Source organism: Chiloscyllium plagiosum, unplaced genomic scaffold (genome assembly GCF_037043375.1).
Source record: "Chiloscyllium plagiosum isolate Xiang-an unplaced genomic scaffold, Cpla_swu_hap1 HiC_scaffold_38, whole genome shotgun sequence".
NCBI lineage: Eukaryota > Metazoa > Chordata > Chondrichthyes > Orectolobiformes > Hemiscylliidae > Chiloscyllium > Chiloscyllium plagiosum.
Genome location: NW_028270176.1, coordinates 21,998,179 through 22,017,856, shown reverse-complemented (window position 1 = coordinate 22,017,856; position 19,678 = coordinate 21,998,179). Strand labels below are relative to the sequence as shown.

At 49.9% G+C, this 19,678-nt stretch overlaps 2 non-coding genes across 2 annotated transcripts; both read left to right on the top strand.

Moving 5' to 3' along the window:
* Positions 1 to 18,075: 18,075 nt before the first annotated feature.
* Positions 18,076 to 18,149, top strand: trnat-cgu (transfer RNA threonine (anticodon CGU)). Its single transcript has one exon. It is a non-coding gene; the product is annotated as a tRNA-Thr (tRNA).
* Positions 18,150 to 19,300: 1,151 nt separating this feature from the next.
* On the top strand, positions 19,301 to 19,373 carry trnat-ugu (transfer RNA threonine (anticodon UGU)). Its single transcript has one exon. It is a non-coding gene; the product is annotated as a tRNA-Thr (tRNA).
* The last annotated feature ends 305 nt before the right edge of the window (positions 19,374 to 19,678 follow it).

Sequence of the window (19,678 nt, the reverse complement as noted above, 5' to 3'; positions counted from 1 at the left end):
ACAATGGAAAATGAGTGTGACACTGTAGGCAGTGAGTGTGACACAGTAGGAAATGAGTGTGACAATGCGTGGTGCTAGTGTGACACAGTGGGAAAAGAGTGTAACACTGCAGGCAGTGCGTGGAGAACATTGGGAAATGAGTGTAACAGTGCAGGTAGGGAGTGGGACACTGTGGCAAATGAGTGTGACAGTGCAGGTAGTGAGTGGGTCACAATGGAAAATGAGTGTAACAGTGTGGGTAGTGAAAAGAAACAGTGGGAAATGAGTGTGACAGTGCAGGGAGTGAGTGGGACACAGTTGGAAATGGGTGTGACACTGGAGGTAGTGAGTCGGACACAGTGGGAAATGAGTGTGACAGTACAGTTGCTGTGTGGGAAACAGTGGGAAATGAGTGTGATAGGGTAAGTAGTGAGTGGGAAGCAGTGGGAAATGAGTTTGACACCGCAGGTAGTGAGTGGGACACAGTGGGAAATGAGTGTGACACTACAGGTCATGAGTGGGAAACAGTGGGAAATGACTGTGACAGTGCAGGTAGTGAGTGGGAAACAGTGGGAAATGAGTGTGACACTGCAGGTAGTGATTGGGACAATTGGGAAATGAGTGTGACACCGCAGGTAGTGAGTGGGACACAGTGGGAAATGAGTGTGACACTACAGGTCATGAGTGGGAAACAGTGGGAAATGACTGTGACAGTGCAGGTAGTGAGTGGGAAACAGTGGGAAATGAGTGTGACACTGCAGGTAGTGATTGGGACAATTGGGAAATGAGTGTGACAGCGCAGATAGTGAGTGGGACACAGTGGGAAATGAGTGCGAGGGACACTGCCGGTAGTGAGTGGGACACAATTGGAAATGAGTTATAGTGCAGGTAGTGAGTCAGGCACAATGGAAAATGAGAGTGACGTGCAGGTAGTGAGTGGGACACTTTGGGAGATGAGTGTGACACTGGAGGTAGTGGATGGGATACTGTGGGAAATGAGTGTGACAGTGCAGGTAGTGAGTGGGACGCAGTGACAAATCAGTGTGACGGTGCTGACAGTGAGTGGGACACAGTGGGAAATGAGTGGGACAGGGCAGGTAGTCTGTGTTAGTGTGGTGAAAGGGTTAAAATTGTGTCCCAATACATGTGTGAATCTAACCGAAAATGGAAGGTGTCGCTTAGTCCCGTGTGAATCTTATTATACACCTTCCCGTGTGAATCTTCTTATCTGTATGTAACCAGAATGGAATGTGTTTTTTAGCCTTGCTCTGCTGTTCACATGAATGTTTATATCTGGAAAAGAGTATATCAGCTGGAAAAGTCTCCAGTTCGGAGAGTCTGCTCCGGGGTTACGTTTAACCGCCGAGCGTGGGTTGTTGGCAACCGCTCTACGAGAACTGACGGCTCCCAGTTCCGGTAACATGTAGAGTGAGTATAAGCCAGACCCGTTGTATGAGACCTAGTTGTGGCGACGCTGCGGGGAATAAAATGCCCATATTCTAGCAGACTCGCCTCTTGGTCGTTTGTTCTGTGTCAGACTACTCTCCTACGAACCTGACCTTGAGAATTTTTTAAAACATTTGGCGTAGTCGAGCAGGGTCAATCGCAATTGAGGAGAGATTTTGATACAGAACAATGTTTTGGAAAAAGACTAAGAAACCAGAAGAACAAACTGTGGAGGTCCCGACCGTCCCGGGATGGCATGGATGTGGGCATGTACGTGGCAGTTTGTTTGAGAGAGGATCCCAGTCCTGCCGAAGAACCCCTTGCCTGGGGTACAGCGGAGGATGTGGGCATGTCCAAAAAGCTGAAGCGGAGTTAACAGAATTGAATGGGATTGAACTGAACTGAACTGAGTGGAACTGAAGTGAATCAAATTGAACGGAACAAAATGGAACTGAGCTAAATTGAATTGAAATGGACGGAACTGAATTGAACACAATTGAATTGAACTGAACAGACCTGAACTGAGCTGAATTGAACTACACTGAATTGACTGAACTGAAATTAACTGAAACGAATTGAACTGAATTAAGCATAATGTAACACATGTATTGGGCCAAGCAGTGGAATGTGGTGTAAAATTATGTCCCAATACATGTGTGAATCATAATGTAACACATGTATTGGGCCAAGCAGTGGAATGTGGTGAAAGGGTTAAAATTGTGTCCCAATACATGTGTGAATCTAACCGAAAATGGAAGGTGTCGCTTAGTCCCGTGTGAATCTTATTATACACCTTCCCGTGTGAATCTTCTTATCTGTATGTAACCAGAATGGAATGTGTTTTTTAGCCTTGCTCTGCTGTTCACATGAATGTTTATATCTGGAAAAGAGTATATCAGCTGGAAAAGTCTCCAGTTCGGAGAGTCTGCTCCGGGGTTACGTTTAACCGCCGAGCGTGGGTTGTTGGCAACCGCTCTACGAGAACTGACGGCTCCCAGTTCCGGTAACATGTAGAGTGAGTATAAGCCAGACCCGTTGTATGAGACCTAGTTGTGGCGACGCTGCGGGGAATAAAATGCCCATATTCTAGCAGACCCGCCTCTTGGTCGTTTGTTCTGTGTCAGACTACTCTCCTACGAACCTGACCTTGAGAATTTTTTAAAACAGTTAGAAAGTGAGAAATGAGTGTGACACTGCAGGTAGTGAGTGGGAAAGAGTGGGAAATGAGTGTGACACTGCAGGTAGTGATTGGGACAATTGGGAAATGAGTGTGACAGCGCAGATAGTGAGTGGTACACAGTGGGAAATGAGTGTGACAGCGCATGTAGTGAGTGGGACACAGTGGGAAATGAGCGTGACACTGCAGGTAGTGAGTGGGACACAGTGGGAAATGAGTGTGACAGTGAAGGTAGTGAGTGGGAAAGAGTGGGAAATGAGTGTGACAGTGCTGACAGTGAGTGGGACACAGTGGGAAATGAGTGCGAGGTACACTGCCGGTAGTGAGTGGGACACAATTGGAAATGAGTTATAGTGCAGGTAGTGAGTCAGGCACAATGGAAAATGAGAGTGACGTGCAGGTAGTGAGTGGGACACTTTGGGAGATGAGTGTGACACTGGAGGTAGTGGATGGGATACTGTGGGAAATGTGTGTGACAGTGCAGGTAGTGAGTGGGACGCAGTGACAAATCTGTGTGACGGTGCTGACAGTGAGTGGGACACAGTGGGAAATGAGTGGGACAGGGCAGGTAGTCTGTGTTAGAAAGTGGGAAATGAGTGTGACACTGCAGGTAGTGGGTGGGACACTGTGGGAAATGAGTGTGACAGTGCAGGTCGTGAGTGGGACACAGTGGGAAATGAGTGCGACAGTCCAATTAGAGAGTGGGACACAGTGGGAAATGAGTGTGACAGTGCAGGTTGTGAGTGGGACAAAGTGCGAAATGAGTGTGACACTGCAGGTAGTGAGTGGGACACAGTGGGAAATGAGTGTGATAGTATAGGAAGTGAGTGGGACACAGTGGAATGTGAGTGTGACACTGCAGGTAGTGAGTGGGACACAGTGGGAAATGAGTGTGACACCGCAGGTAGTGAGTGTGTGGGACAAAGTGGGAAATGAGTGTAAATGTGCAGGTAATGAGTGGGACAAAGTGGGAAATGAGTGTAATAGTGCAGGTAGTGAGTGGGACACAGTCAGAAATGAGTGAGGCAGTGCAGGTCGTGAAAGGGACACAGTGGGAAATGAGTGCGACAGTGCAGGTAGTGTGTCGGTCACATTGGGAAATCAGTGTGACAGTGCTAGTAGTGAGATGGACACACTAGAAAATGAATGTGATAGTGCAGGTAATGAGTCAAACACAATGGAAAATGAGTGTGACAATGCAGGTAGTGAGTGGGACACAGTGGGAAATGAGTTTGACAATGCGGGCAGCTGGAGTGACGCAGTGGGAAAAGAGTGTATCCCTGCAGGGAGTGAGTGGAGACAATTGGAAAATGAGTGTGAAACTGCAGGTAGTGAGTGGGACACAGTGGGAAATGAGTGTGAAAGTGCAGGTCGTGAGTGGGACACAGTGGGAAATGAGTGTGACAGTGCAGGTGGTAAGTGGGACACAGTGGGAAATGAGTGTGACAGTGTAGGTAGTGAGTGGGGCACAGTGGGAAATGAGTGTGGCACTGCAGGTTGGAGTGGGACACAGTGGCAAATGAGTGTGACACTGTAGGTAGTGAGTGGGAAATGAGTGTGACAGTGTGGGCAGCAGGTGTGACACAGTGGGAAAAGAGTGTAACACTGCAGGTAGTGTGTGGAGAACATTGGGAAATTAGTGTGACACTGTAGGTAGTGAGAGGGACACATTGGGAAATGAGTGCGAGACTGCCAAAAGTGAGTGAGACAGAGTGGGAAATGAGTGCGATAGTGCAGGTAGTGGGTGGGACACAGTGGGAAAGGAGTGTGACACTGCAGGTGGTGAGTGGGACACAGTGGAAAATGAGTGTGGCACTGCAGGTAATGAGTGGGACACAGTGGCAAATGAGTGTGACACTATAGGTAGTGAATGGGAAATGAGTGACACAGTGCGGGCCGCAGGTGTGACACAGTGGGAAATGAGTGTGACAGCGCAGGTAGTGAGTGGGACACAGTGGAAAATGAGCGTGACACTGCAGGTAGTGAGTGGGACACAGTGGGAAATGAGTGTGACAGTGAAGGTAGTGAGTGGGACATAGTGGGAAAAGAGTGTGACAGTGCTGACAGTGAGTGGGACACAGTGGGAAATGAGTGCGAGGGATACTGCCGGTAGTGAGTGGGACACAATTGGAAATGAGTTATAGTGCAGGTAGTGAGTCAGGCACAATGGAAAATGAGAGTGACGTGCAGGTAGTGAGTGGGACACTTTGGGAGATGAGTGTGACACTGGAGGTAGTGGATGGGATACTGTGGGAAATGAGTGTGACAGTGCAGGTAGTGAGTGGGACGCAGTGACAAATCTGTGTGACGGTGCTGACAGTGAGTGGGACACAGTGGGAAATGAGTGGGACAGGGCAGGTAGTCTGTGTTAGAAAGTGGGAAATGAGTGTGACACTGCAGGTAGTGGGTGGGACACTGTGGGAAATGAGTGTGACAGTGCAGGTAGTGAGTGGGACACAGTGGGAAATGAGTGCGACAGTCCAATTAGAGAGTGGGACACAGTGGGAAATGAGTGTGACAGTGCAGGTTGTGAGTGGGACAAAGTGCGAAATGAGTGTGACACTGCCGGTTGTGAGTGGGACACAGTGGGAAATGAGTGTGATAGTATAGGAAGTGAGTGGGACACAGTGGAATGTGAGTGTGACACTGCAGGTAGTGAGTGGGACACAGTGGGAAATGAGTGTGACACCGCAGGTAGTGTGTGGGACAAAGTGGGAAATGAGTGTAAATGTGCAGGTAATGAGTGGGACAAAGTGGGAAATGAGTGTAATAGTGCAGGTAATGAGTGGGACACAGTGGGAAATGAGTGTGACAGTGCCGGTAGTGAGTGGGGCACAGTGGGAAATGAGTGCGACACTGCAAGTAGTGAGTGGGACACAGTGGAAAATGAGTGCGATAGTGCAGATAGTGAGTGGGACACAGTGGGAAATGAGTGTGACAGTGCAGGTAGTGAGTTGGACTCTGTGGGAAATGAGTGGGATAGTTCAGGTAGCGAGTCGGACACAGTGGGAAATGAGTGTGATAGTGTAGGTAGTGAGTGGGATACAGTGGGAAATGAGTGTGACACTGCAGGTAGCGAGTGGGACACAGTAGAAAACGAGTGTGACAGTGCAGGAAGTGAGTGGGACACAGTGAGAAATGAGCGTGACACTGCCAGTAGTGAGTGGGACACAGTGGAAAATGAGTGTGACACTGCAGGTAGTGAGTGGGACACAGTTGGAAATGAGTGTGACAGTGCAGGCCACCTGGTGTGACACAGTGGGAAAAGAGCGTAACACTGCAGGTAGTGTGTGGAAACATTGGGAAATGAGTCTGACAGTGCGGGTAGTGAGAGGACACAGTGGGAAATGAGTGTGACAGTGCAGGTAGTGAGTGGGACGCAGCAACAAATCAGTGTGACAGTGCTGACTGTGCGTGGGACACAGTGGGAAATGAGTATGACACTGCAGGTAGTGAGTGGGACACTGTAGGAAATGAGTGTGAACGTGCAGGTAGTGAGTCAGACACAATGGAAAATGAGAGTGACAGTGCAGGTAGTGAGTGGGACACTGGGAAATGAGTGTGACAGTGCCGGTAGTGAGTGGGGCACAGTGGGAAATGAGTGCGACACTGCCAGTAGTGAGTGGGACACAGGGGAAATGAGTGCGATAGTGCAGATAGTGAGTGGGACACAGTGGGAAATGAGTGTAACACTGCAGGCAGTGTGTGGAGAATATTGAGAAATGAGTGTGACAGTGCAGGTCGTGAGAGGACACAGTGGGAAATGAGTGTGACAGTGCTGACAGTGAGTGGGACACAGTGGGAAATGAGTATGACAGTGCAGGTAGTGAGTGGGACACAATGGAAAATGAGTGTGACACTGTAGGCAGTGAGTGTGACACAGTAGGAAATGAGTGTGACAATGCGTGGTGCTAGTGTGACACAGTGGGAAAAGAGTGTAACACTGCAGGCAGTTTTTGGAGAACATTGGGAAATGAGTGTAACAGTGCAGGTAGGGAGTGGGACACTGTGGCAAATGAGTGTGACAGTGCAGGTAGTGAGTGGGTCACAGTGGAAAATGAGTGTAACAGTGTGGGTAGTGAAAAGAAACAGTGGGAAATGAGTGTGACAGCGCAGGGAGTGAGTGGGACACAGTGGGAAATGAGCGTGACACTGCAGGTAGTGAGTGGGACACAGTGGGAAATGAGTGTGACAGTGAAGGTAGTGAGTGGGACATAGTGGGAAAAGAGTGTGACAGTGCTGACAGTGAGTGGGACACAGTGGGAAATGAGTGCGAGGGACACTGCCGGTAGTGAGTGGGACACAATTGGAAATGAGTTATAGAGCAGGTAGTGAGTCAGGCACATTGGAAAATGAGAGTGACGTGCAGGTAGTGAGTGGGACACTTTGGGAGATGAGTGTGACACTGGAGGTAGTGGATGGGATACTGTGGGAAATGAGTGTGACAGTGCAGGTAGTGAGTGGGACGCAGTGACAAATCTGTGTGACTGTGCTGACAGTGAGTGGGACACAGTGGGAAATGAGTGGGACAGGGCAGGTAGTCTGTGTTAGAAAGTGGGAAATGAGTGTGACACTGCAGGTAGTGGGTGGGACACTGTGGGAAATGAGTGTGACAGTGCAGGTAGTGAGTGGGACACAGTGGGAAATGAGTGCGACAGTCCAATTAGAGAGTGGGACACAGTGGGAAATGAGTGTGATAGTATAGGAAGTGAGTGGGACACAGTGGAATGTGAGTGTGACACTGCAGGTAGTGAGTGGGACACAGTGGGAAATGAGTGTGACACCGCAGGTAGTGTGTGGGACAAAGTGGGAAATGAGTGTAAATGTGCAGGTAATGAGTGGGACAAAGTGGGAAATGAGTGTAATAGTGCAGGTAATGAGTGGGACACAGTGGGAAATGAGTGTGACAGTGCCGGTAGTGAGTGGGACACAGTGGAAAATGAGTGCGATAGTGCAGATAGTGAGTGGGACACAGTGGGAAATGAGTGTGACAGTGCAGGTAGTGAGTGGGACTCTGTGGGAAATGAGTGGGATAGTTCAGGTAGCGAGTCGGACACAGTGGGAAATGAGTGTGATAGTGTAGGTAGTGAGTGGGATACAGTGGGAAATGAGTGTGACACTGCAGGTAGCGAGTGGGACACAGTAGAAAACGAGTGTGACAGTGCAGGAAGTGAGTGGGACACAGTGAGAAATGAGCGTGACACTGCCAGTAGTGAGTGGGACACAGTGGAAAATGAGTGTGACACTGCAGGTAGTGAGTGGGACACAGTTGGAAATGAGTGTGACAGTGCAGGCCACCTGGTGTGACACAGTGGGAAAAGAGCGTAACACTGCAGGTAGTGTGTGGAGAACATTGGGAAATGAGTCTGACAGTGCGGGTAGTGAGAGGACACAGTGGGAAATGAGTGTGACAGTGCAGGTAGTGAGTGGGATGCAGCAACAAATCAGTGTGACAGTGCTGATTGTGCGTGGGACACAGTGGGAAATGAGTATGACACTGCAGGTAGTGAGTGGGACACTGTAGGAAATGAGTGTGAACGTGCAGGTAGTGAGTCAGACACAATGGAAAATGAGAGTGACAGTGCAGGTAGTGAGTGGGACACTGGGAAATGAGTGTGACAGTGCCGGTAGTGAGTGGGGCACAGTGGGAAATGAGTGCGACACTGCCAGTCGTGAGTGGGACACAGGGGAAATGAGTGCGATAGTGCAGATAGTGAGTGGGACACAGTGGGAAATGAGTGTAACACTGCAGGCAGTGTGTGGAGAATATTGAGAAATGAGTGTGACAGTGCAGGTCGTGAGAGGACACAGTGGGAAATGAGTGTGACAGTGCTGACAGTGAGTGGGACACAGTGGGAAATGAGTATGACAGTGCAGGTAGTGAGTGGGACACAATGGAAAATGAGTGTGACACTGTAGGCAGTTAGTGTGACACAGTAGGAAATGAGTGTGACAATGCGTGGTGCTAGTGTGACACAGTGGGAAAAGAGTGTAACACTGCAGGCAGTTTTTGGAGAACATTGGGAAATGAGTGTAACAGTGCAGGTAGGGAGTGGGACACTGTGGCAAATGAGTGTGACAGTGCAGGTAGTGAGTGGGTCACAGTGGAAAATGAGTGTAACAGTGTGGGTAGTGAAAAGAAACAGTGGGAAATGAGTGTGACAGTGCAGGAAGTGAGTGGGACACAGTTGGAAATGGGTGTGACACTGGAGGTAGTGAGTGGGACACAGTGGGAAATGAGTGTGACAGTACAGTTGCTGTGTGGGAAACAGTGGGAAATGAGTGTGATAGGGTAAGTAGTAAGTGGGAAGCAGTGGGAAATGAGTTTGACACCGCAGGTAGTGAGTGGGACACAGTGGGAAATGAGTGTGACACTACAGGTCATGAGTGGGAAACAGTGGGAAATGACTGTGACAGTGCAGGTAGTGAGTGGGAAACAGTGGGAAATGAGTGTGACACTGCAGGTAGTGATTGGGACAATTGGGAAATGAGTGTGACACCGCAGGTAGTGAGTGGGACACAGTGGGAAATGAGTGTGACACTACAGGTCATGAGTGGGAAACAGTGGGAAATGACTGTGACAGTGCAGGTAGTGAGTGGGAAACAGTGGGAAATGAGTGTGACACTGCAGGTAGTGATTGGGACAATTGGGAAATGAGTGTGACAGCGCAGATAGTGAGTGGTACACAGTGGGAAATGAGCGTGACACTGCAGGTAGTGAGTGGGACACAGTGGGAAATGAGTGTGACAGTGAAGGTAGTGAGTGGGACATAGTGGGAAAAGAGTGTGACAGTGCTGACAGTGAGTGGGACACAGTGGGAAATGAGTGCGAGGGACACTGCCGGTAGTGAGTGGGACACAATTGGAAATGAGTTATAGTGCAGGTAGTGAGTCAGGCACAATGTAAAATGAGAGTGACGTGCAGGTAGTGAGTGGGACACTTTGGGAGATGAGTGTGACACTGGAGGTAGTGGATGGGATACTGTGGGAAATGAGTGTGACAGTGCAGGTAGTGAGTGGGACGCAGTGACAAATCTGTGTGACGGTGCTGACAGTGAGTGGGACACAGTGGGAAATGAGTGGGACAGGGCAGGTAGTCTGTGTTAGAAAGTGGGAAATGAGTGTGACACTGCAGGTAGTGGGTGGGACACTGTGGGAAATGAGTGTGACAGTGCAGGTAGTGAGTGGGACACAGTGAGAAATGAGTGTGACACTGCAGGTAGTGAGTGGGAAAGAGTGGGAAATGAGTGTGACACTGCAGGTAGTGATTGGGACAATTGGGAAATGAGTGTGACAGCGCAGGTAGTGAGTGGGACACAGTGGGAAATGAGCGTGACACTGCAGGTAGTGAGTGAGACACAGTGGGAAATGAGTGTGACAGTGAAGGTAGTGAGTGGGACATAGTGGGAAAAGAGTGTGACAGTGCTGACAGTGAGTGGGACACAGTGGGAAATGAGTGCGAAGTACACTGCCGGTAGTGAGTGGGACACAATTGGAAATGAGTTATAGTGCAGGTAGTGAGTCAAGCACAATGGAAAATGAGAGTGACGTGCAGGTAGTGAGTGGGACACTTTGGGAGATGAGTGTGACACTGGAGGTAGTGGATGGGATACTGTGGGAAATGTGTGTGACAGTGCAGGTAGTGAGTGGGACGCAGTGACAAATCTGTGTGACGGTGCTGACAGTGAGTGGGACACAGTGGGAAATGAGTGGGACAGGGCAGGTAGTCTGTGTTAGAAAGTGGGAAATGAGTGTGACACTGCAGGTAGTGGGTGGGACACTGTGGGAAATGAGTGTGACAGTGCAGGTCGTGAGTGGGACACAGTGGGAAATGAGTGCGACAGTCCAATTAGAGAGTGGGACACAGTGGGAAATGAGTGTGACAGTGCAGGTTGTGAGTGGGACAAAGTGCGAAATGAGTGTGACACTGCAGGTAGTGAGTGGGACACAGTGGGAAATGAGTGTGATAGTATAGGAAGTGAGTGGGACACAGTGGAATGTGAGTGTGACACTGCAGGTAGTGAGTGGGACACAGTGGGAAATGAGTGTGACACCGCAGGTAGTGAGTGTGTGGGACAAAGTGGGAAATGAGTGCGACAGGGCAGGTAGTCTGTGTTAGAAAGTGGGAAATGAGTGTGACACTGCAGGTAGTGGGTGGGACACTGTGGGAAATGAGTGTGACAGTGCAGGTAGTGAGTGGGACACAGTGGGAAATGAGTGCGACAGTCCAATTAGAGAGTGGGACACAGTGGGAAATGAGTGTGACAGTGCAGGTTGTGAGTGGGACAAAGTGCGAAATGAGTGTGACACTGCAGGTAGTGAGTGGGACACAGTGGGAAATGAGTGTGATAGGATAGGAAGTGAGTGGGACACAGTGGAATGTGAGTGTGACACTGCAGGTAGTGAGTGGGACACAGTGGGAAATGAGTGTGACACCGCAGGTAGTGTGTGGGACAAAGTGGGAAATGAGTGTAAATGTGCAGGTAATGAGTGGGACAAAGTGGGAAATGAGTGTAATAGTGCAGGTAATGAGTGGGACACAGTGGGAAATGAGTGTGACAGTGCCGGTAGTGAGTGGGACACAGTGGAAAATGAGTGCGATAGTGCAGATAGTGAGTGGGACACAGTGGGAAATGAGTGTGACAGTGCAGGTAGTGAGTGGGACTCTGTGGGAAATGAGTGGGATAGTTCAGGTAGCGAGTCGGACACAGTGGGAAATGAGTGTGATAGTGTAGGTAGTGAGTGGGATACAGTGGGAAATGAGTGTGACACTGCAGGTAGCGAGTGGGACACAGTAGAAAACGAGTGTGACAGTGCAGGAAGTGAGTGGGACACAGTGAGAAATGAGCGTGACACTGCCAGTAGTGAGTGGGACACAGTGGAAAATGAGTGTGACACTGCAGGTAGTGAGTGGGACACAGTTGGAAATGAGTGTGACAGTGCAGGCCACCTGGTGTGACACAGTGGGAAAAGAGCGTAACACTGCAGGTAGTGCGTGGAGAACATTGGGAAATGAGTCTGACAGTGCGGGTAGTGAGAGGACACAGTGGGAAATGAGTGTGACAGTGCAGGTAGTGAGTGGGATGCAGCAACAAATCAGTGTGACAGTGCTGATTGTGCGTGGGACACAGTGGGAAATGAGTATGACACTGCAGGTAGTGAGTGGGACACTGTAGGAAATGAGTGTGAACGTGCAGGTAGTGAGTCAGACACAATGGAAAATGAGAGTGACAGTGCAGGTAGTGAGTGGGACACTGGGAAATGAGTGTGACAGTGCCGGTAGTGAGTGGGGCACAGTGGGAAATGAGTGCGACACTGCCAGTAGTGAGTGGGACACAGGGGAAATGAGTGCGATAGTGCAGATAGTGAGTGGGACACAGTGGGAAATGAGTGTAACACTGCAGGCAGTGTGTGGAGAATATTGAGAAATGAGTGTGACAGTGCAGGTCGTGAGAGGACACAGTGGGAAATGAGTGTGACAGTGCTGACAGTGAGTGGGACACAGTGGGAAATGAGTATGACAGTGCAGGTAGTGAGTGGGACACAATGGAAAATGAGTGTGACACTGTAGGCAGTTAGTGTGACACAGTAGGAAATGAGTGTGACAATGCGTGGTGCTAGTGTGACACAATGGGAAAAGAGTGTAACACTGCAGGCAGTTTTTGGAGAACATTGGGAAATGAGTGTAACAGTGCTGGTAGGGAGTGGGACACTGTGGCAAATGAGTGTGACAGTGCAGGTAGTGAGTGGGTCACAGTGGAAAATGAGTGTAACAGTGTGGGTAGTGAAAAGAAACAGTGGGAAATGAGTGTGACAGTGCAGGAAGTGAGTGGGACACAGTTGGAAATGGGTGTGACACTGGAGGTAGTGAGTGGGACACAGTGGGAAATGAGTGTGACAGTACAGTTGCTGTGTGGGAAACAGTGGGAAATGAGTGTGATAGGGTAAGTAGTAAGTGGGAAGCAGTGGGAAATGAGTTTGACACCGCAGGTAGTGAGTGGGACACAGTGGGAAATGAGTGTGACACTACAGGTCATGAGTGGGAAACAGTGGGAAATGACTGTGACAGTGCAGGTAGTGAGTGGGAAACAGTGGGAAATGAGTGTGACACTGCAGGTAGTGATTGGGACAATTGGGAAATGAGTGTGACACCGCAGGTAGTGAGTGGGACACAGTGGGAAATGAGTGTGACACTACAGGTCATGAGTGGGAAACAGTGGGAAATGACTGTGACAGTGCAGGTAGTGAGTGGGAAACAGTGGGAAATGAGTGTGACACTGCAGGTAGTGATTGGGACAATTGGGAAATGAGTGTGACAGCGCAGATAGTGAGTGGTACACAGTGGGAAATGAGCGTGACACTGCAGGTAGTGAGTGGGACACAGTGGGAAATGAGTGTGACAGTGAAGGTAGTGAGTGGGACATAGTGGGAAAAGAGTGTGACAGTGCTGACAGTGAGTGGGACACAGTGGGAAATGAGTGCGAGGGACACTGCCGGTAGTGAGTGGGACACAATTGGAAATGAGTTATAGTGCAGGTAGTGAGTCAGGCACAATGTAAAATGAGAGTGACGTGCAGGTAGTGAGTGGGACACTTTGGGAGATGAGTGTGACACTGGAGGTAGTGGATGGGATACTGTGGGAAATGAGTGTGACAGTGCAGGTAGTGAGTGGGACGCAGTGACAAATCTGTGTGACGGTGCTGACAGTGAGTGGGACACAGTGGGAAATGAGTGGGACAGGGCAGGTAGTCTGTGTTAGAAAGTGGGAAATGAGTGTGACACTGCAGGTAGTGGGTGGGACACTGTGGGAAATGAGTGTGACAGTGCAGGTAGTGAGTGGGACACAGTGAGAAATGAGTGTGACACTGCAGGTAGTGAGTGGGAAAGAGTGGGAAATGAGTGTGACACTGCAGGTAGTGATTGGGACAATTGGGAAATGAGTGTGACAGCGCAGGTAGTGAGTGGGACACAGTGGGAAATGAGCGTGACACTGCAGGTAGTGAGTGAGACACAGTGGGAAATGAGTGTGACAGTGAAGGTAGTGAGTGGGACATAGTGGGAAAAGAGTGTGACAGTGCTGACAGTGAGTGGGACACAGTGGGAAATGAGTGCGAAGTACACTGCCGGTAGTGAGTGGGACACAATTGGAAATGAGTTATAGTGCAGGTAGTGAGTCAAGCACAATGGAAAATGAGAGTGACGTGCAGGTAGTGAGTGGGACACTTTGGGAGATGAGTGTGACACTGGAGGTAGTGGATGGGATACTGTGGGAAATGTGTGTGACAGTGCAGGTAGTGAGTGGGACGCAGTGACAAATCTGTGTGACGGTGCTGACAGTGAGTGGGACACAGTGGGAAATGAGTGGGACAGGGCAGGTAGTCTGTGTTAGAAAGTGGGAAATGAGTGTGACACTGCAGGTAGTGGGTGGGACACTGTGGGAAATGAGTGTGACAGTGCAGGTCGTGAGTGGGACACAGTGGGAAATGAGTGCGACAGTCCAATTAGAGAGTGGGACACAGTGGGAAATGAGTGTGACAGTGCAGGTTGTGAGTGGGACAAAGTGCGAAATGAGTGTGACACTGCAGGTAGTGAGTGGGACACAGTGGGAAATGAGTGTGATAGTATAGGAAGTGAGTGGGACACAGTGGAATGTGAGTGTGACACTGCAGGTAGTGAGTGGGACACAGTGGGAAATGAGTGTGACACCGCAGGTAGTGAGTGTGTGGGACAAAGTGGGAAATGAGTGTAAATGTGCAGGTAATGAGTGGGACAAAGTGGGAAATGAGTGTAATAGTGCAGGTAGTGAGTGGGACACAGTGGGAAATGAGTGAGGCAGTGCAGGTCGTGAAAGGGACACAGTGGGAAATGAGTGCGACAGTGCAGGTAGTGTGTCGGTCACATTGGGAAATCAGTGTGACAGTGCTAGTAGTGAGATGGACACACTAGAAAATGAATGTGATAGTGCAGGTAATGAGTCAAACACAATGGAAAATGAGTGTGACAATGCAGGTAGTGTGTGGGACACAGTGGGAAATGAGTTTGACAATGCGGGCAGCTGGAGTGACGCAGTGGGAAAAGAGTGTATCCCTGCAGGTAGTGAGTGGAGACAATTGGAAAATGAGTGTGAAACTGCAGGTAGTGAGTGGGACACAGTGGGAAATGAGTGTGAAAGTGCAGGTCGTGAGTGGGACACAGTGGGAAATGAGTGTGACAGTGCAGGTGGTAAGTGGGACACAGTGGGAAATGAGTGTGACAGTGCAGGTAGTGAGTGGGGCACAGTGGGAAATGAGTGTGGCACTGCAGGTTGGAGTGGGACACAGTGGCAAATGAGTGTGACACTGTAGGTAGTGAGTGGGAAATGAGTGTGACAGTGTGGGCAGCAGGTGTGACACAGTGGGAAAAGAGTGTAACACTGCAGGTAGTGTGTGGAGAACATTGGGAAATTAGTGTGACACTGTAGGTAGTGAGAGGGACACATTGGGAAATGAGTGCGAGACTGCCAAAAGTGAGTGAGACAGAGTGGGAAATGAGTGCGATAGTGCAGGTAGTGGGTGGGACACAGTGGGAAAGGAGTGTGACACTGCAGGTGGTGAGTGGGACACAGTGGAAAATGAGTGTGGCACTGCAGGTAATGAGTGGGACACAGTGGCAAATGAGTGTGACACTATAGGTAGTGAATGGGAAATGAGTGACACAGTGCGGGCCGCAGGTGTGACACAGTGGGAAAAGAATGTAACACTGCAGGTAATGTGTGGAGAACATTGGGAAATGAGTGTGACAGTGCAGGTAGTGAGAGGACACAGTGGGAAATAAGTGTGACACTGTAGGTAGTGAGTGGGAAATGAGTGTGAAAGTGCAGGCAGGAGGTGTTACACAGTGGGAAAAGAGTGTAACACCGCAGTTTGTGCGTGGAGAACATTGGGAAATGAGTGTGACAGTTCAGGTAGTGAGAGGACACAGTGGGAAATGAGTGTGACAGTGCAGGTAGTGAGTGGGACACAATGGAAAATGAGTGTGGCACTGCAGGTTGTGAGTGGAAGACAGCGGCAAATGAGTGTGACACTGTAGGCAGTGAGTGGGACACAGTGGGAAATGAGTGTGACACCGCAGGTAGTGTGTGGGACAAAGTGGGAAATGAGTGTAAATGTGCAGGTAATGAATGGGACAAAGTGGGAAATGAGTGTAATAGTGCAGGTAGTGAGTGGGACAAAGTGGGAAATGAGTGTAATAGTGCAGGTAGTGAGTGGGACAAAGTGGGAAATGAGTGTAATAGTGCAGGTAGTGAGTGGGACACAGTCAGAAATGAGTGAGGCAGTGCAGGTCGTGAAAGGAACACAGTGGGAAATGAGTGCGACAGTGCAGGAAGTGTGTCGGACACATTGGGAAATCAGTGTGACAGTGCTAGTAGTGAGACGGACACACTAGAAAATGAGTGTGATAGTGCAGGTAATGAGTCAAACACAATGGAAAATGAGTGTGACAATGCAGGTAGTGAGTGGGACACAGTGGGAAATGAGTTTGACAATGCGGGCAGCTGGAGTGACGCAGTAGGAAAAGAGTGTATCCCTGCAGGTAGTGAGTGGAGACAATTGGAAAATGAGTGTGAAACAGCAGGTAGTGAGTGGGACACAGTGGGAAATGAGTGTGAAAGTGCAGGTCGTGAGTGGGACACAGTGGGAAATGAGTATGACAGTGCAGGTGGTAAGTGGGACGCAGTGGGAAATGAGTGTGACAGTGCAGGTAGTGAGTGGGGCATAGTGGGAAATGAGTGTGGCACTGCAGGTTGGAGTGGGACACAGTGGCAAATGAGTGTGACACTGTAGGTAGTAAGTGGGAAATGAGTGTGACAATGCAGGTAGTGAGTGGGACACAGTGGGAAATGAGTTTGACAATGCGGGCAGCTGGAGTGACGCAGTGGGAAACGAGTGTATCCCTGCAGGTAGTGAGTGGAGAAAATTGGAAAATGAGTGTGAAACTGCAGGTAGTGAGTGGGACACAGTGGGAAATGAGTGTGAAAGTGCAGGTCGTGAGTGGGACACAGTGGGAAATGAGTGTGACAGTGCAGGTGGTAAGTGGGACACAGTGGGAAATGAGTGTGACAGTGCAGGTAGTGAGTGGGGCACAGTGGGAAATGAGTTTGGCACTGCAGGTTGGAGTGGGACACAGTGGCAAATGAGTGTGACACTGTAGGTAGTGAGTGGGAAATGAGTGTGACAGTGCGGGCAGCAGGTGTGACACAGTGGGAAAAGAGTGTAACACTGCAGGTAGTGTGTGGAGAACATTGGGAAATTAGTGTGACACTGTAGGTAGTGAGAGGGACACATTGGGAAATGAGTGCAAGACTGCCAAAAGTGAGTGAGACAGAGTGGGAAATGAGTGCGATAGTGCAGGTAGTGGGTGGGACACAGTGGGAAAGGAGTGTGACACTGCAGGTGGTGAGTGGGACACAGTGGAAAATGAGTGTGGCACTGCAGGTAATGAGTGGGACACAGTGGCAAAGGAGTGTGACACTATAGGTAGTGAATGGGAAATGAGTGACACAGTGCGGGCCGCAGGTGTGACACAGTGGGAAAAGAATGTAACACTGCAGGTAATGTGTGGAGAACATTGGGAAATGAGTGTGACAGTGCAGGTAGAGAGAGGACACAATGGGAAATAAGTGTGACACTGGAGGTAGTGAGTGGGAAATGAGTGTGAAAGTGCAGGCAGGAGGTGTTACACAGTGGGAAAAGAGTGTAACACCGCAGTTTGTGCGTGGAGAACATTGCGAAATGAGTGTGACAGTTCAGGTAGTGAGAGGACACAGTGGGAAATGAGTGTGACAGTGCAGGTCGTGAGTGGGACACAGTGGGAAATGAGTGCGACACTGCCGGTAGTGAGTGGGACACAATTGGAAATGAGTGTGATGGTGCAGGTAATGAGTGGGACACAGTGGCAAATGAGTGTGACAGTGCATGTAGTGAGTGAACGCAGTGGGAAATGAGTATGACACTGCAGCTAGTGGGTGGGACACAGTGGAAAATGAGTGTGACACTGCAGGTAGTGGGTGGGACACTGGGAAATGAGTGTTACTGTGCAGGTAGTGAGTGGGGCACAGTGGGACGGGAGTTTGACACTGCAGGTAGTGAGTCAGACACAGTGGAAAATGAGTGTGACACTGCAGGTAGTGGGTGGGACAAAGTGGAAAATGACTGTCACACTGCAGGTAGTGGGTGGGACACAGTGGGATATGAGTGTGACAGTGCAGGTAATGAGTGGGACACAGTGGGAAATGAGTCTGACAGTGCAGGTAGTGAAAGGAACACAGTGGGAAATGAGCGTGACAGTGCACGTAGTGAGTGGAACACAGTGGGAAATGAGCGTGACAGTGCCGGGAGTGAGTGGGACACACTGGGACAATGAAGCATGATTGAAACCGATGTCCCAAGTATTTGAGTCAGCCAGTGTTAACCAAACCGGGTGGTTGACCCCCCGGCTCCATAGCTCAGCGGTCAGAGCGCTGGTCTCGTAAACCAGAAAGTCGTGAGTTCAAATCTCACTGGGGCCTCTCGGCCATGTTTCCAGCGCCCACTCAGTTTTAACGCTTGGCATGAGACTGAAGGATGCTATGTTCAAGCTCAACGACAGCTTGTCATCTAACCGGCTTTTTTGGAAGCTACGGCGTTCACCCACAACCACCAAATGAACGAGTGACAGACACCTGTCGACTCTCATTTCTCGTCTCAGACCTGTTGAGCTTTTCCTGCAACTTCTGTTTTTGTCACTTACAGCGTTCAGTTGAAATCCACAAACTTCTTTCTTCTGCAGGCAAAGAACGGGGCTGTGTGTGTTCACGGATTTAACTTTGAGATCGCTGACCTCAGTCACTCCAAGCGAGCGAATGACAATTCCCAATTAGGTCTCCCGGTGATTGTCAGAAATCTCAGAGGCATAGGATCCCTCCAGTTTGGAAACAGGCCATTCCGCCCAACCAGTCGCTGAGTGGTTCGCACTGCTGCCTCACAGCGCTAGGGAGCCAGGCTCGATTCCAGCTTTAGGGAATCGAGTCTGTGTCGACTTTGCACATTCTCCCAGAGTCTGCGTGGGTTTGCTCCGGTTTGCTCTCACAGTCCAAAGACGTGCAGGCCGGCTGAATTGGCCATTCTAAATTGCTGAGCTGAAAATGTATTGCTGGAAAAGCGCAGCAGGTCAGGCAGCATCCAAGGAGCAGGAGAATCGACGTTTCGGGCATGAGCCCTTCTACAGGAAGTTCTAAATTGCCCCTAGTCATAGGTGCATTATTCAGAGTGAAACGGGTCTGGGTGGGTTACTCTTCAGAGGATCGATGTGGACTTGTTGGGCTGAAGGTCCTGTTTCCACACTGTAGCCAATCTAATTTATTCTAATCTCGTCCACACCGACCCTGCAGAGAGCAATCGACCCAGACCCATTCCGCATCATTCCACATTTAATGCTGACGAATCCACCGGGCCCGCACTATCACCGTACACAATGGGACAATGAAGCATGGCCAATCCCGCAGAAGCTACACATCTTTGGACTGAGAGCGGTAACCGGAGCAGCCGGAGCAAACCCACGCACACACGGGCAGAATGTTCAAACTGTACAGACGGTGAGGCGAGAGTCGATTGAAACCTGCGTCCCATGTATTTGAGTCAGCCAGTGTTAACCAATCCAGCGCATTTCGCCGGATCACCCGGCTCCATAGCTCAGCGGTTAGAGCACTGGTCTTGTAAACCAGGGGTCGTGAGTTCAAATCTCACTGGGGCCTCTCAGCCATGTCTCCAGCGCCCACTCAGTTTCAACGCTTGGCATGAGACTGTAGGATGCGATGTTCAAGCTCAACGCCAGCTTGTCGTCTAACCGGCTTATTTGGAAGCTACGGCGTTCACCCGCAATCACCAAATGAACGAGTCGCGCTCCTGAATAACCCTGTTGGACTGATAGCTGCGGTTTTTGTCAAGAGCTTGGGAATTGATGTCTGAAACACCAGGGTCATTACCCTGAAGTGACAGACACCTGTCGACTCTCATTTCTCGTCTCAGACCTGTTGAGCTTTTCCTGCAACTTCTGTTT